General features: G+C 36.6%; 1 pseudogene; it reads left to right on the top strand.

Moving 5' to 3' along the window:
* Positions 1-12,564: 12,564 nt before the first annotated feature.
* LOC118583028 lies at positions 12,565-13,473 on the top strand (annotated as a pseudogene).
* Positions 13,474-13,798: the final 325 nt, after the last annotated feature.

The raw sequence follows: 13,798 nt of genomic DNA, 5'->3' as shown, positions 1-13,798 counted from the left end.
ATGGAATATCAGGGAAAGAAACACAGTCTCATGATCAGCATGGCAATGTGCATTTGACTATTTTTTACCAGTTGTCTAAAGCAGTAAATGGACTGTTTGTTCGTACTTCATGGAATGATTTTTGATATGAGTCACAAAGGAACAGAGATAAGAAATATATATTAAAATAAAATACTTTGCTGCTCTCATTGACAAAGGAGACTAAAATTTTGTCATTGAAAAGTGAGAATGAACAAAAATCAAGAACCTAAATTAATCTGTCTGTATATAAACATACTATATATTAAATTCAAAGGTAATAATATATATGCTTACATTATATACATATATGTTTGTATAATGTTTATTCATATATCAATATAAATCTATGAACATATATGAATGTATATAGTATTGTAATGACTTTAAAACAAAGTTTCCTCAAAAACATGATGTTCTAACTAACTATTAACTAAGACTCCATAGAACCAAAGATTATGGGCTGACATTTCAGAAACCCCAGGCCAAACGTAACCCCTCAATATTGGGTAGCAATTTCCGTAGATGTAAAACATTATTTCTTCTTATGGGAATCTAAAGTTGTAAAGGAAGAGAAACATTATTTCCTGAGGTAGCTCCTTAAAATTCAAGAAGTAAATAAATAAATAAATAAATAGCTTCAGGAAGTTCCTGAATGTGATCATTAGATTCATTAGGCCCATCCCTCCTCAGACTTGTGTAAGAAAAAGTAATTGTGGAGAGTCAGACTCAGCACAGAAGAGGCTCAGACTAGATGGCCTGCCTGGAAGATGGAGATCAGCCAAGCTTCCTGAGAGGAGAGATCATCAGAGCAACCTTGAAGGGTCAGAGACCTAGTGAATTTCTTGGAAAAGCCTCGGTCTAGTTGAGCAACCTGGAAAAGACATTATACAACCTGTGAATTTACCTGCAAGTTGTACAGTAAGATTCAAATTTCCAAATTTCATGTGCCCTCAGCCCTGGTGGGTTAAGCTTTTGGTAATACAGCTGTCCTTGAGTCATTTTTTGTTTCTATAAATAATGCCTCAACCATATTTCTGTAAGTTACCCCTATAAAACTCATGGGTTTTCATGGTGAACTTTCTTGGTATTCTTACATCATACAACATTTATTTTCCAGATTAAAAAATTTCATTTTGGAGGAAAACATGTTAAGGCACAGGGTGTTAAGGGGAACATCAACAACAGGGTATTTTAGGGAAGAGTGTTAAAGTGGAGACCATAACTGAAGCTACAGTGTAACCTAAGCTTGTAAAAGTGCAGGATGTCAAAGGGGAGTGACACAGCTCACGAACGGTGTCTTTAGGAACAATTCAATATCCTTTAAAAGCCCTGAATCAATTCAATCCCTGATTGATATTGACCAAATTCACTAAGACACTCCCTTCCCAAGGGTATGTAATCTATAACATACAACCTATAGCGCTACTGTGAGATAGTCTCAGGCAAGCTGAACTGTCTAGAAGAAGCTGAGGACCAGGCACCTGGAAGAGGTTCAGATCAACTGAATGAGCTGCCTGGAAGACAAGCTCTCTAATCTCTTGAACTGCCAGCAGATTGGGCAGTGTGCTCATTTCTGGCTGTCATGAGCTACCACCCATGCTGGAGTGGGAATCATTGATGCAGTTGACTTTGGGTCATTTCTACTCCTGTCAGCAATCCCTCAATTTGATTCCTGGGAGTAACCGCAATAAAACTCATTGATTCACCATGTTGGACTTTAGTGCTATTATACTTTAGTCTGTCATTGATGTCTTATTTGGGGTTAATAGACATTTGTTCACATCTACCCAAGAATGTAGTGTACAACAATTAAGTTGTTCACATTAAGTATTTTCCTCAAAATGTCTGGCAAATATAGAGATATACAAGAAATCATATGTATATTAGGATTGCCTCAAATTCAAAGTATTGGCATTGTGGTTATAGTCACATAATACTGGTATATTATCCATAAAACAATGTGAATGTAGTCATAAAAGCTGATATTGTGTAACGTAAACTACAGACATGAAGTAGCCATGGAAAACACGACTAGCAGAAAACTAATAAGACAAAGAGTAAAATATATGAATAAGTATAGTAAGAAAAGAAATTTCAAGACTATAAAATAAGCTGAAATCCAAGTGAAATAGTTATTGACAACCATGATGATTAAGATGATTAAAAGTTATGAGTCTTTTTATTAATGTTAAATCAAGACCAAGAGTGTACCTATGAAAAGTCTTTTGGTGTCCAAGTGCAGGGGTTCAGCATTTTTAGAGAAAAGACCCATATTACAGTAGTGCCTCAGTGGAGTTTACATTAGTCAGAAGTTAGGGTAGCCTAGGAACAACTCCTTTCTTTGCAAAGCTTAGTAGTATCTTTCAGACACTATTTAATATGTCTATATTGTGGTCAAGGTCAGGGTCAGACCCAAAGCTGTACCAATAAGGATATGGGTGTTGGGGTGGTGTAGAAGTTTGAGAAGTGTCTAGTCAGACACAAAATAAGCTTTGGACAACATGGTGTTACAGTTGTCATTTCAAAACCATACTCTTAAGAAAAAGCAAGCATTCTAATGCATTAATCTTTTACATTAAAAGGTAAAACTTGTCAAATAAGAAAAAAAGCTGCAAACAAATTTTCAAGTTATTCTGGCTATAGAAATATACTTTATAATCCATGTACTGTGAATCATGCCTGAACTCTACACACTTGGGAGGTGGAGGCCAGAAGCCCAGGGGAACTTCAACATCATCCTTGGCTATATATAATCAATGAGCTCAATACCAGCTTAGCCTTAATAAGACCCTATCTTTAAATAAAAATGCATAAAACCAACTGCATATAAGACAAAAGGATCAAGAAGAATTTAGACTATAGGTATTGATACATTAGGGAAAAGGCTTTTTGAATATGCAAGGGGAGTTTGAACAAAGAATATTACATTTCCAATAGTCCAATAAAGCAATTAAATAATCAAAAAATAAATCCTTATATTCAAAAATAAGTGAAGCTCTTACTATACCTCAAAGATTTTTTTTTTTTTTTTTGCATTTGATGAAGACTGATGGAGTAAACCACAACTAATCAAAGAGAGCACTTGGCCTTAGGCAGCCCATTCCCAATTGATATATCTACAATAAAATTCACACATTTAAGGCTCAAGAATATCATAGAAGAGGGGTCATAAATATTGTAAATGGAAGAGTGTCAGGGCACCTACCATAAGCTAGCATCTTCTAAATATGACAGTGAAGCTGTACCTGTGAAATCTCAAAAATGTGATTTCCTAAATAAAATCTGTACAATGACAACATCACTTGACATCCTACAGTCAACATCTTGTGATATTTTCAAAAATCATTAAATGAAGGTTTACAGAAAATAAGTAACTACCATAAGAGAGAGAATCAATCTTCCTCAGTGATGAGTCCCTAATTGTTTATTTAATACCAGGAGGTCAACCCTAAAAGCATATACATATGAGCAATAATAAGTGGATTCAGCAGGCTTTATATATGTCCATTTGTGTGTGTGTGTGTGTGTGTGTGTGTGTGTGCGTGTGCATGCATGTGTGTATGTGTTAATAATAATAATTGAAGGAGAAACAACATAAAGTTGAGAGGGAGTGGTTTAAAATTTTAAGGAAAAGGAGTGTAGGAGGAAAATGATGTGTAATGTTTTGAAAAATTATAAGTAATGTGAAAAAGTAGACCAATTTATAGATATAGTTTAATGTAGTTTATTTATGATCCTAATATTGTACATGTAACTATTGAACAATACATGCCTCAAATGTACTCAGAATATTGCCAAAAATAACATTTCAGGCTCATAAGACAAGCTTCAAACTTCAAAATATAAATAATAAAATAAATCATAGTAAATATTCAAATTTGACAAATTATATAATAAATTCCTAAGTAATCTAGGTCTTCAAGAAGAAAATCATACTTTAAGGGCATTTGCTCAGCTATCAGCATTGTTTGTAATAGCCAGAACCTGGAAACAACCTAGAGGCCCTTCAACTGAAGAATGGATAAAGAAAATAAGGTACATATTCACAGTGGAGTACTACTCAGCAGAGAAAAACAATGACATCATGAGGTTTGCAGGCAAATGGATGGATCTAGAAAAAATCATCCTGAGTGAGGTAACCCAGACTCAGAAGGACAAACATGGTATGTACTCACTCATAGGAGGACACTAGATGTAAAACAAAGATGACTAGACTGCTACACAACTCCAGGGAGGCTACCTAGAAAACAGGACCCTAGGAAAGACACAGGGATCACCCAATGACAGAGAAATAGATAAGATCTATATGAATGACCAGGACGACAGTGGGAGTAATGAAGGGCAAGTTTTGAGGGAAAGAAAGCTTAGGGGAGCAGGAGATCCCAGCTGGATCAAGAACAGAAAGGGAGAACAAGGAATAACAGACCATGATAAATGAAGACCACATGAGAACAGGAATAGGCAGAGTGCTGGAGAGTTCCCCAGAAATCCACAATGATACATCCTCTGTAGACTGCTGACAATTGTCAAAAGAAAGCCTGATCTCACCTGGTCTGGTGATCAGATGTCCAAACACCCTAACAGTCCTGCTGGAACTCTCATCGAATAACTGATGTAAGTGGATACAGAGATCCTCAGCCAGGCCCCAGTTGGAGCTCCAGGAGTCCATTGTGAAGGAAGAGGAGGAACTATAAGAGTTTGAATTGTTGAAACCAAGATTGAAGGAGCACAGCGATAAATAGCCAAATGAATGGAAACACGTGAATTAGGAGCCTGGGGCTGTGGAGCCCCAAGCTGGAGCAGGCCCTCTGGATAAGTGAGACAACTGAATAGCTTGAACTGTTTGGGAGGCATCCAGGCAGTGGGACCCAGACCTGTCCTTAGTGAATGAGCTGACAGTTTGGAACCTTGGGCTTACACAGGGATACTTTGCTCAGCCTGGAAGGAGGGGACTGGAGCTGCCTGTACTGAATCTACCAGGTTTAAATGAATCCCCAGAGGAGTGTTGGCCCTGGAGGAGATTGAAATGGAGGGGAGGGGCTGGGGGGAAGGTGGGGACAGCAGGGGGAGGACAGGGGGATCCCATGGCTGATGTGTAAAACACAAATATAATAAATAAATATAAATAAAGATAAAGAAGTGTCACAAAAACAAAAAAACCAAAAAAAAAAAAAAAAAAAGAAATGAAAAGAAAAAGGAAAAATACTAGTTGAGGTAAGTCTCAAACCCTGCTGGATTCTTTCCAAAAGAGGCACCACACAGATGTCTGTAAGGAACACACTAGAAAGATGGATGAGAGCAGGAGAAAGAGGAGAGACTATGAAATTGGGTGGGTAGAGATGTGGGAAGGATGTGGGAGGAGTTGGGTGAGGAGTAAGCGTTGAAAATATATTGTACAAAACAATTTTAAATAATAAAAATAAAAAGACAAAAGAAAAATATTGGCACTCTTTCATATCTTTCAGGGAGGACATATTGCAGGTTAAAGGGTTTTGTGGCTACATTGGTGTTTATGTTTTACTTTAGTAGCCTGTAGAGTCCCTTCCTGCACCAAAGACACTAGAACATAGGGATGAGAATTCCTTGCAGTCTCCAGCTTGACTTCCCCAAGTTCAATAAGTTGTAAGGGTTTTGTCTTCAGCCATGTGGCCCTGTAGTCAGTTTTCTGAGAGTAACCCATTGTGAGAGCAATAGCCCCGTTTTTTTTTTTTTTTTTTTTTTTTGTTGTTTGTTTGTTTGTTTTTTGTTAGTTTTGTTTTTGTTTTTGTTTTTTTTGTTTGTTTGTTTTGCAGGAAGAGACTTCTGTAGAACCCCCTTAATCAAAACACAATTGAATGTAACCTTGTCCTGCTATGGGAAGATTTGTTTTGTGACAAGGAAATCCAAGTGAGACTCTGTCACCCAAAATAAGAGAAGAGCCCATTATGATAGCCTTTATATATTTTAGGGAGTTTCCACTGCACTGGGTTTCCATGCCAACCCTCAAATACACCTTGATTCTAGCTGTCTCCTGCTGTATTCACTTCCTCAGATCTATCTCCCCTCCTTGTCCCAATTTTCATTCCAATCAGTCCCCAGTCCGTGTATAATATCTATTCTATTTTCCCCTTCAGAGAGAGCCATCTGCCCCTACCCCTGAAGACAGACAGTCTCCCCCCCCCTCTCTCTCACACACACAGACACACACACACTTTCTCTATACCTAACCTCTCTGGTTCTACAGATTGTCATCCAATTATCATTTATTTGATGGCTAATATACACATATTAATGAATACGTATTTATTTTCTGGGTCTAGGTTACCTAACTCAGGATGATATTTTCTAGTTGAATCTATCTGTCTGCAAATTTCATGATTATTTGTTTGTTGTTTGTTTTGACTTGTTTTGTTTCTTAACAATTGAGTAATGTTCCATTGTGTTAATATACCATATTTATCTATCCTTCTTTTGAGGTATGTCTAGGTTGTTTTTAATTTCTGGTTAATATTAATTGAGCAGCAATAAACCTGGTTAAGCAAGTGTCCTTCTGGTAGGATGGAGCTTCCCTTGGGTATATTACCAAGAGTGATGTACATAAATCCTGAGGTAGACAGATTCCCAACTTTCTGAGGAATCACCATACTGATTTCCATAGTGTGTGTACAAGTTTGAATTTCTACCAGCAGTGCAAGAGTGTTTCTCTTGGTCCGTATCCTCAGCAGCATGATTGGTCTCTCCTGTTATAGTTCTGAGCCGTTCTGACAGGTGTAAGATGGAACCTCAAGGTAGTTTTGATTTCCATTTCACTGGTGGCTAAGGAAGTTGCATATTTCTTTAAGACATTCTCAGCTATTTGAGTTCCATTTATAGAGAATTCTCTGATTAGATCTGTAGTCCATTTTTAATTGGTTTATTTTTTTTTTATTTATCTAGTTTCCCAAGTTCTTTATACATTTTAGATATTAGTCCCCTATCAGATGTGGAGTTTTTAAAATCCTTTCCTGTTCTGTAGTCTGTCACCTTGTCCAAATGATTGTGTCCTTTACCTTATGGAAGATTTTCAGTTTCAAGAGGCCTCATATACTAATTGTTGATCTTAGTGCCTGTGCTATAGGTGTTCTGGTCAGGAGATTGTCTCCTGTGCCAATGAGTTCAAGGATATTCCCCAATATCTCTCCTATCAAACCTATCAAATTTAGTGTGTCTGGTTTAATATTGAGGTCTTTGATCTGCCTGAACTTGAGTTTGGTGGAGGGTGATAATTATGAATCTATTTCCATTCTTTTACATGCAGACATCCAGGTTGAGCAGAACCACTTGTTGAAGATGCTGTTTATGGCTCCATTGGGTATTTCTGGGATTCTTTATTTAAAAAATCAGGTGTCCATAGATGTGTGGTTTTATGTCTTAGTCTTCAGTTCAATTCCATTGATCATCATGGCTGTTTTTATGCCAATACCATGTGGTTTTTATTACTACAGTCCTATAGTATAACTAGAAATCATAAATGATCAGACCTCTGACATTTCTTTTATTGTTCATGTTTGGTTTAGCTAGCCTTTTCTTTTCCATATGAAGTTGAGAATTGTCCTTCCAAGATTTGTTAAGAATTGTGTTGGAATTTTGATTGAGATTGCACTGAGTCTGTAGATTGATTTGTTTTTGACTATTTGGATTATTAGGAAGTGTGCTACATGATTTCTAGGTATTTGAGTATTTCCTAGGTTTCACTGTAACATTGTTATTTAACTGCATTTTGTTCAAAGATTCATTTACACCAATTGAAGCTTGTCTCATGACTCAGACTTTGCTACTTCTTAACAAATCCTGTGAGAACTTTCGGAGCAGGCACTGTTTATACCTGAAAGTTAAAGAGACAACTACGTTAAGCAGAGGGTATATAAAAATATTTTACCTTACTACTTCTGTGTGCCTTTTCTGTTGACAGTGCAGAAACCTTGACTTATACCTACCAATTTGCTTACTATTAATATTCTATAGTTATTGGTCCATAAATTTAGAAACACTGCTCTTAAGATTTCAAACTCTTATAGATAACTCATCTGGATTTTTTGATGCTTTTGCTACTGCTGTGCTTAAAACAGTCTTATTTTTTCATCCTCATGTGTATGTACACACTGTGTGTAAATGTGTATGCATGTTTGAAATTGTGTGGATGAACCCCTGTGAGTGTACTTTCATCTATGAATGACAGAAAAGCATTAGAGGATATCTTACTACTACCACATTCCTAAAGTAATACAGTTTCCAGCTGCCTCACAAAGTTGTTTATATATATATATTTATGTGTGTGTGTATGTGTGTATGTGTATATACATATATGTATATATACACATATGTATGTATATATGTATCCTTTCTTTTTCATAGAATATATTTTAATTTTTCCTTTCTCAACTCCTCTCAGAACCTCACTCCCTATACACCCACCCAACTTTATGTTCTTTCTCTTTTAGAAAAGAAATCAGAGCATACAAGCAAAAAACCAACAAGACAAAAAAATGGCAAAACAAAGCAAGAAGACCATAAAAACAAATAGTGCCATTGGGTTGGGGGCCACACCTTCAACTGTAAGCCTATAGTGGATACTTAATATTTAAAAATGTAACAACCACACACACATAAGCTCTTGTCTCCTTTCATCATCTACTACTCTTCAAAGATATATATCAATAGTCTTATTTATCAGTGGGAGTGGCAGTGTATCTTAATTTTAACACGCATTTTTTGTCATCTCAACACACAAGAAAATCAGCGAGGGAAGAATGAATAGTCCATTGCTGTTCTGTGACAGCCGGTCAAAATTATTCAGATCCAAATTGCAGAACTCATAAGGGACTGTCATGTGTCTGAGTGTGTGTCTTTTCTTCCTTGATGCTTCTTGACTGCATTCTGAAGTATTTCTGTCTGTCTGTCTGTCTGTCTCTCTGTATCCTGCTGTCTCTGACTCTGTCTCTGTCTCTGTCTGTCTCAAACACACATACACACTCTCACACATATATACACACAAAGAGAGAGAGGCAGACACATACACTCATACTTCTCTTTATTTATCCTTTCCAGAATTAAGATCCACTCCAAAGAAAACTCAGTGTTCCTTCAGTGATTCTCTTCTTGTTTTTTCAAAGGATGAAATTAGTCAAATGAGTGAAAAGTCCTTGAGGCTCTGTGGATCTCAACAATAATACTGGACTCTAGAGACACATTGCAAAGAGAGTTGCTACTACAAAAGAGGAAAGTGAGTTGTAGCTCAAAATTCATAAGAGCCCTGAAGAAGAGGGGTACAAAGGTGGACAATGGAGTGCTGTGCTATTAACATCATTTAAGAAGAGCTCCTGAGAGAAGAATTAGCTCATTCAACTTTAAAGATGTCATAACTTATTTTTGTTTGCACTTGGCTCCTGTATGCTTACAGAGCTAGTTATATATCTGTGAATATATAGATTTGAATATATTTGTGAATGGCATTCTCAAAATGTTCTCATTAATCTTATGTAAGAGTAAGTATAAAAAAATTATCAGCTTTCAAAATATAGCATAATTTTCTTATAGACTGAAAATATAGTAGTGCAAATCCAAGGCTATTTAAAACTTACTCTTCTAATACAGTACTGGAATTTTCCATGTAGAAAAGATAAATGCAATCCTGAGATTTTTTTTTTGAGATTTTAAATTTTTCAGACTGTTATACAGTCTTCCTTTTTATTTCAAGTGTTTATGTCAAGCATGCTGAGCAAGATGAGCTAAGGAGAAGGGTAGATGCGTGATAAAGAGTAAGAGAAAACTAACCCGGAGAGCATCTGTAATTCATGTGCAGGTAATTTTCATACTGTTACCATTATAAGTACCAAACATTTATTTCGTTACTTTTAAGTTATTAATTAAGGTGTTATCATTAAGAATTGAACCAATGACATTGGAGGCTGTTCTTTGTTGTAAGTTATTCTAATTGCTAGACATTGTATTTGCTTTTCTTTTGGAACACATTTTTCCACAAATGAAGCACAAATTTTAACAATAAATTTGATCCAATTCATTTAAGACATAAGACATTGATGTATTTCATGGAGGTGCTATTGCTTGTACATTTTTTTTGCTAATGCTGTGATTAATGGGAGACAAGGTATTGTTAGATATTCTCAGAACATGACAAATTTAAGAGTTTCTATTTCTAATGTCAAAAAACAGATGAAATTGAAATTTTAGGTCACTACATAGTGATTTTTAAAGCTTTCTATTTTTATGTCTCAAATAGTTGCAAATGTCATTATTAGTGAAGCTGTAAAATATGGAAACTGTGGACCAAAACTCTCTACAGAATTTGTGAAAAACACTCCTGCATGAATACTAAATTAGCAATTTAGGTTTCACTTATAAATTCATTCTGGATGCTATTTAACTTTTGCCAGCAGAGCCAGACAGAGAAGTGTGTAGTTCCTGCCCTTCTAGTACTTTATCATGAATTACAGCTAGAAAATAGAAAGTCATATATGTGAAGGTACAAATAAGTCCTGAAACAGTACAAGCTAAGAGTATTTTTAACCACACAGGTTGCACTTAGATTATATACTATATTCTCTTCAATTTGTTGTTTATGCATACATTCTATAGCTTTGAAATTATCTGTCAATTTCAGTATTTCTTCCTAATGTGCTTGTATTCTCACTGTTTATGACTCTAGAGTTTACCTGAAGATAATATACTACACTAAAATGTATATGAGAAACCCAGTAAATTTTCTTTCTTCTCAAATATCAATAAGAAAAATTTAACTATATTTAACTTTTTAAATTATTTTTAACAATATTCTCCATGTAGTATATTTTATTAATCCCAGTAGGTAACTCGCATCTCTCTACCTCCCTGCCACCATATTTCATTGAATATTTCTCATTAGTCATATAATTCACATTTAAAAACATTTAAACTTATAAATATATTCATACAGAAAAACATTCAGGTAGCTACTCTATTTCATGTTGGTGAAAGAAAATACTCCTTAGCATTCATCTCTGTTTTCAAATAAAATACGCAACTGAAACAAAAATAAAATGAATTCCCTATAGTATATTATTAAATATATATTAAATTATATTCATGTGCCGCAGACCACCCAGAGGGAGACCACCACTGCGGGAGAACCAGGGAGAAGGCTCAAGGAGAAGTCAGGAATCGGCGAGGAGAATGACAGACAGACACATGTGTTGATGTGCTGCTGCAATTTTACTTCTGTATAGGCAATGCTTATATACTTTTACAATCGAGGAACTTGGCAGGGGGTTACATCAGGCCATTATTTTTTACAATTACTCAGAGTCAGCAAGAAACAATAACAAGAGACATCCATATCTATTTTTGTGTATCACTTCTGCAGCGGGAGTACATTGTGGCTATTGTCTGAGGGCATGATCTCAGAATTTTGTGAAATCTGTCTCGCGCCAGTGACCACATCTGTGGGGAGCCAAACTCTTGCCAGTCTGGGTTATATTTTACTATCATATGCCCATTTGCTTTCCAAGCCGTTCTTTATAATTTACCCATCTGTTCCCAACTTTATCATAACTTCCTGTAATATGGGAGCGGCTCTAGGTAACTTCCACCTTCGGTGGTCCACCTAGGGGCTGTCCACCAGCTCCCTCCTAAGAAGTACTGTGTATACCCCCCGGGAAGTGTGTGTTGGGGAATTTTCTCTAACTCTTTCTCTCTAGAAGGGTCTGGCACGCTATGTTTATTCCCTCGTAACATTTTTATTTTTTACTTCATTTTTGGGCTTTCTGGCTGTTTCTGACAAGAGCTCGCTTCGGCAGCACATATACTCTAAACAGGAACGACCCCAGAGATGTATTTGAGGAAGTCTTTTGAGCTTCCTTATACATTGGTCTGATAAATGGAGGTGCTCCGGGTACAGGTGACCTGGGTCAGTCATGCTGGTGCCGACCTGTACTGGTTGTGCTGTTAACTGGAGAAGACACAGATAAGACCATACAGAGAAAGATCATGATTAGTGCCAACAAGGACTGGTTGTCAAGGCCATTTTCGTTCTCCAGGGCTTCCTGGGATCCTCAGGCTGCATGACGATTGCTGATTGTGGGGGAACCGCCTGAGGCCACGCTCCGAGAAGCTCCTACCTCAACCCTTCAGCTGCTGGGCCCCAGCGCAGCGGCATACTTGCCTACACTACACAGGTGTCACAGCTGTAGGCGTAGCATTCATGTTTTAAAATTTCACATACAGCAATAGAACATTTTGCTTTTATTGGGTGAAATAGTAACTTTAATTTATATTTTAAAGATAAGATTTCCTTGATATTAGTAATATTACAGACTGTAAGGGAAATTTGATAAAGTACTGCTTGAAATATCAAATTTAATTTTTTAAATACCAAGGCAATATAATTGATGTATAGAATTTCATCTGTGATTTTTACAGTAGTATCTAATACTTATTTATACTGCTGATATGGTTGTCACCACATTGGAAATCTCTTACCTGGTTTCTTTTCCCATAGATACTTAATTATTCTTGCACAGGCTATAATAAATGGAATGCCAGAGGAACATATCAGAATTCTTTCTCCTGGGTCTGTCTCCTAAGCAGAACATACGAGTGTTCTGCTTCATGTTCTTCTCATTCTGTTACCTTGCCATCTTGTGTGGGAATCTGCTGATCCTTATCTCAATTGGAGGCAGTTCTCTGCTCAACCAACCAATGTACTATTTCCTCAGCCACCTATCTTTTATGGACATCTGCTATACCACGTTTGTGACACCCAAACTGCTTGGGGATCTGCTTGTGCAAAGAAAAAGCATCTCCTATGAAAGCTGCATGCTTCAGGTCTTTGCTATGCACTTCTTTGGCCTTATTGAAGTCTTAATCCTGACAGCTATGGCCTTTGACCGCTATGTGGCCATCTGCAAACCTCTCCACTACATGGTAATCATGAGCAGAACCAGGTGCCATGTCCTGATCTGGGCTTCCTGGGTTGGTGGAGCTGCCCACTCCTTTTCCCAGGTTTTTATGCTAATATGTTTGCCTTTCTGTGGCCCCAATGAATTGACCACTACTACTGTGATGTTTTCCCTTTGCTTAAACTTGCCTGTACTGATACTTACATCACTGGTGTCCTCATGGTTGCCAACTCAGGAATTATTGCCTTGGTAACCTTTGTTCTCCTGTTTGGTTCATATGTGGTTATACTGTTTACATTAAGGAATCACTCAGCAGAAGGAAGACGCAAAGCTCTTTCTACCTGTGGGTCACACATCACTGTGGTTATTTTATTCTTTGGCCCTTCCATCTTTGCCTACCTTAGACCTCCTACTACTTTCCCTGAGGACAAAATCTTTGCGCTGTTTTTACACCATTATTGCTCCTATGTTCAACCCCGTCATCTATACTCTAAGAAATACTGAGATGAAGAACGCTATGAAAAAGGTTTGGTGTCAATAGACAGTCTCACAAGAGAACACATTAATTTGTTATTCATATGTTGTTAAAAGAAAACACTGTGCAACTATTAAAGTGACTTTATCATCAAGAAGAGCAATTAGTATTTGAACTGTTCAGAGCTTTGCTCATTCATAAATGGAAAAGGTGAGAATATGAAGAATAATTACTAACAATATTTCACTGTGAAACCTACTAAGAAAATGTGCTTTGAAACTATTCTAGGTCAAAGAACGATTCTTATATTGTGTAATCAAATTCCGTGCTTATTTAAAATGTTATTAGCTTTTAGATTTGATTTATTACATGACTATAAACATCTTGCTTT

The sequence above is a fragment of the Onychomys torridus genome, chromosome 4, assembly GCF_903995425.1.
Source record: "Onychomys torridus chromosome 4, mOncTor1.1, whole genome shotgun sequence".
NCBI lineage: Eukaryota > Metazoa > Chordata > Mammalia > Rodentia > Cricetidae > Onychomys > Onychomys torridus.
This window is presented reverse-complemented; position numbering and strand designations above follow the sequence as displayed.